This window comes from Sinocyclocheilus rhinocerous, unplaced genomic scaffold (assembly GCF_001515625.1).
Source record: "Sinocyclocheilus rhinocerous isolate Xijiao unplaced genomic scaffold, SAMN03320098_v1.1 scaffold3818, whole genome shotgun sequence".
NCBI classification, from domain to species: Eukaryota; Metazoa; Chordata; class Actinopteri; order Cypriniformes; family Cyprinidae; genus Sinocyclocheilus; species Sinocyclocheilus rhinocerous.
The window spans coordinates 120,764-125,388 of NW_015629524.1; positions in this window are offsets into that span (position 1 = coordinate 120,764).

The following is a 4,625-nucleotide window of genomic DNA, read 5'->3' on the forward strand; positions in this document are numbered from 1 at the left end:
CACACACACACACACACACACACACACACACACACACACGCACACACACACAAAATAGACTCAGAACCATCAGAAATGGTTGACGTCGTCTCCAGTTCAGTTTCTGTGTGAGGGGCTATCTTATCAGACGCTAATCTTTTCCTGAAATGACATATGAAAACTGAAATAAATTTTTTTTTTTTTACTGCCGTAGGGTAATTAGGACTGGGCCTGCAGTAATAACTTGCCTGTGCATGAACTACACTGTCGTGTCAATTACAGTGTCTGACCCCTGATGACCCCTGCTTAAAATTCTTGCACTTCAGCAGGCCTTCTCTCTCTCTCTCTCTCTCCCTCCTGCATTTACTTTCAATGTTTCTCTTGATGGGCCTGCTGGTGGAGCAGAAAGTGAGTTTCTGAACATACAGTATTATTCAAAATAAACAATGTGTGGAAGAGGAAATGCAAGGCTTGCTTGGCATGCACTCTATGCGTTGGATTCATTCTATTTTGAAGGCCGATACTTGTGCACCGGTTTCGATGCTGTTCTGCTCAACCGGGCAGACCAGCGCATTCCACAAATGTGCAGAACACACACTCCCATGTGCACCATATAAATACATTAAGGCTAACCTAGCTGATAGGACATATGAACACACAAACATTCGTGTGGCGCATCTCAGATTAGCAGAAACCGCGTCTATGACAAGATAATCACACACAACAATGTGTGTGTGTATGTAAGCACTTTCGAGCACCATCTTAAGATCTCTTCCTGGTTGGGTGCCCACACACACACCCAGTTCTATCAATCACTGTGCATTCTAAAAATGATTTAGCCATTCAGTAATAAAGCCCGCCGGACACATTCAGACTTGCGCAGAGAACAGGGGAACCCGAGAAACCCAATGCTACTCTAAAGGACATACTTGCTTTTCAGCAAGCTGCTCTTTCACACCATTTGGACAATGCAAAAATGGTTTACAATAAAAGTGGTGTTCAGGGAAAGACCACAGGTAGAGTTACACTAAGCATTCTGGGACTTCATGCCAGTAATTCATTTGGCGTGATGGAGGGTCTAAAGTGTGTAATAGCCTCGGCCTGAGAAACAGTAAAATGCTTTTTTTTTGAGAACTTAATTATGAGCTCACTTATCCAGTTTTTAGTAAAAGTAGTGATGTTGCTAACATTTAGTGGTGACAGTAAAGCTGAGCAGTTTTCCAATTATTGTAGCTTTTCCAGTAGTAAAGCAGTGTAGTGTCAACTGTTATCCAGTGTTGGGGATTAGCAAACTAAAAGTAGCAACATTACTAACTTAACTACATTTAGCAGTGGCATGACAGTAGTGTAATATTTCCATTGTCTAGCAATGGAGTGCAGCATGCTGCATTTATTGTGACAACGTCAAGTGCTTTTCTGTAAAGCAAGCTGGGCAAATAATCAAACATAATGTCATAAAGGATGCTTTCTTATATACAGCATTGCACAATTTAGTGAATCCCATTACTTAGACAGTTTACAGCATGTAAATTAACTGAAAATTACTCAAATTATCAATGTTTTTATTAAAAGGCCTGTTTTGTTAAATGCTGCTGTTTCATTTATTAGCACTTAGTGTAAATATATCAGTGCAAGGTTGATGCTGTCCACCCGAGACTCATTAGGAAATAACAAAGGCTTGAAAGCGAACTGTGTTGGCAAGTTTAAATGTATAATTAAACTCATCACAAGTGCCGTTGGATTTCTTTGTTATTATTTTCTAGCTGATTTACTCCATGCACCTTGTGAGCGGTTGCACCAGTTTTACTTTTTTCAGCACCTGCGATTCATTCATACAAAAATCTTTATGCCAGAAATCTGACTGAATTAGACACTATATTATTATTGCAATCCAGGCTTTTTTGAAAGACATGACTGTCTACATTTTTTTTTCCAAATGTGCAATATGTAGCTATACATACAGTTCACTTAAGTTTCCAGCTGAAATGAACACTAGAGGCAGTAAAACACCAATAACTTTTATTCCTTTTCACTATGATTACAGCGGCATATTATTGATAAATATAAATACTTATTTCTGCATGGTTTCTTGCACAGTACTATGCTATGACCGCAAAACACCTTTAACGTAGTGCATGATTTGTAAACTAATACATTTTGATGTTTAAATTGCAAAATCAGGTCTGTACCTTTGGCTTTTCCAATATAGTAAACTTGCTCGGTAGCGCACCCGGTACAGCACTGTACTTATGATGTGAAGCGCTCGGGTACAAGTCCTGTGAAACCCGAATCATGATAAAAGATCTCAAAGACTTGCAGAAACAAGGTAAAATGACATGGTTGCTTCAGCAAATATGTTTTTATCTCGCGTTTGCTTTTGTTAACATTATTGGTTAGGTTTAGAGTACTGTTTAGTGGACATTTCACTTTGAAAGTATTGCGAAATGTGCTACAAGCAATGCAAAATGTACCCACAGGTAATTTATTTATTTATTATTTATATACATTTGTGGACGTACTGAAAAGTGCAACAAAATGTACTGGGGCAACGTATTTCAGGTTTTGTAAATAGAGTCGCATATTTCCAATTAGCCGTGGTTACATTATATATATATATATATATATATATATATGTATATATATATATATATATAATTTGTAGCATATCTATATGCTTACACAAAAAAGTAGCTTAGCTGCAGTTAAATTATGAGTACAGTTTCAAAATATCTTCTCCGACCCTGCATGTATCAGTGTTCAGCATCTGAAAAGATAAATGGTAGGATTGAACTTGTAATGTCTACACAGGCTCCTGCAGCCTCGAACTGGAGCGCGCTCATGCGGAGTCACGTATCCCTTGTAGTGGAAGTGTTGGCAGGCATCGGTAATCGCAGCTGCCGGCGATGTCACTCGGCACCCAGCGAATGTCGACGTGAGCTAATGGCACTCGTGTTGCTTCATCACACGGTTAAGTGCTGCTCCAATTTAAGTGAAGCTAAAATGACTGCACAGGCACTAATAAACCCATTCAGTACAGCTCCCTTCCCTGGAGGACAGCGTGGATTTGTGTGTGCTCAAGGTCAAGTGCATGACACAGGTGTGTCCGTGAACCGTGGCTATAATGCAGTTAGTTGAGAGTCTTCTGCAGGTGCAGTTTGCTTTACACGCTCTCTGGTATCTGGTTTCTCCCTGGTGTTTTCCATGAATAAGATACCACTAATCCTCGATTACTTCATAAAATCCTTAATTAGTGATTGACTTACCAAGAAGCATCTGAGGTTCTGGCAAAACCATTACAGATAATTTTTTTTTTTCCATTTAAAAAAATAGTTTTTGTATGCATTTTGAGAGTGCAGAATGGAAGGATAAGGCAAATTCCCAGCTAACAGGAAACATACACACAACTTTCACTTTTAAAAGTTAAAAAGTTATGTTTATGGAACATTCTTACTTGTTATAAGAAATGTTTATGGAACATTAACTTCTTGTTATAATAACTTGTTCATGATGTTATTTTTACTTTATGAACGTTCCCATAATGTTGAGAGAAAATGTTCTTGAATATTAAACATAAACATTTGAATAAAATTATACAGTATTTTGTGTAATATAAAAAAAACAAAAAAAACTAAGTTAGTAGAATGTTGTAAGGAACATTTTTGCAACCTTTTAAATAAACAAAAAAATGTTATAAGCACAACAAGAAAACTGGACATTGTCATGCCCCTGGACTGTCTTTGTTGTGTTCCCCCTCCCCCATGTGTTCCGTGACCCAGTTTCTCCCTTATGTTGATTGTTCATGGATTTCAGGTGTGTCTTGTCATTAGCCCCTTGTTATCCTGGGTAGTTCACCTCCCTCGCCCACAAAGACCTTTCCCTATTCGAGTATGTGGTTGAGTTCAGCCAGCTCGCTGTTTTAACAGCGTTTGACGACGCTGCGCTGAACTCACTGTTCTGGATCAGGGCAAATTACTATCGTCTCGTCAACCTCCCAGACACCTCTGGACTGAGCTGGAGGGAAGCCATTATCCGGTGTCTGGAGAGAGTCTATCCCCAATTCAGAGCACCGCCAGACCCAGAGCCCAGCCCACCATCTCCCTGCTGCACGGAGCGCATGCCCGAGCCCACCGATGACGGAGAACCCGAGCCCATTGCGACCGATGAGCCATCGCCAAGGAGTGCGACAGAGCTGAGAATCGCCACGGAGCCATAGCCTCTCGGATCGTCAGGCCAGGTGCGAGAGCCGGCTACAACGCACTGCCACGTGGGAGAAAGCCGCGGACAGTGAGAGCCTGCACCGTGGCCGAGGGTGAGCTAATTACGGGTCTGGGTCTGTGCAACTCCGAAGGAGAGAGGGCTCCGGTTTCCACGTCCAGCCCAGAGAGGGCTCCCGTTCCTGAGTTAAGTTTAGTTTAAATCTAGATTAAAGACCCATCTATAACGCGCGGCGCGGCGCGAGTGCAACCCTTCCTCTCAAACAGTGAATAACGGAAATGAGCAAGAAGGGAGTGCACTGTTTCTAGATTTGGACCAGTGACCAGAAGATTAGACTCGCTCAAGAGACAGTGTCAACAAGGGGAAAGGCAATGGCGACAACACTGGCTGCGTTAGCAACAGGTAAGAAAAAATTAGAATAAAGACTTGCT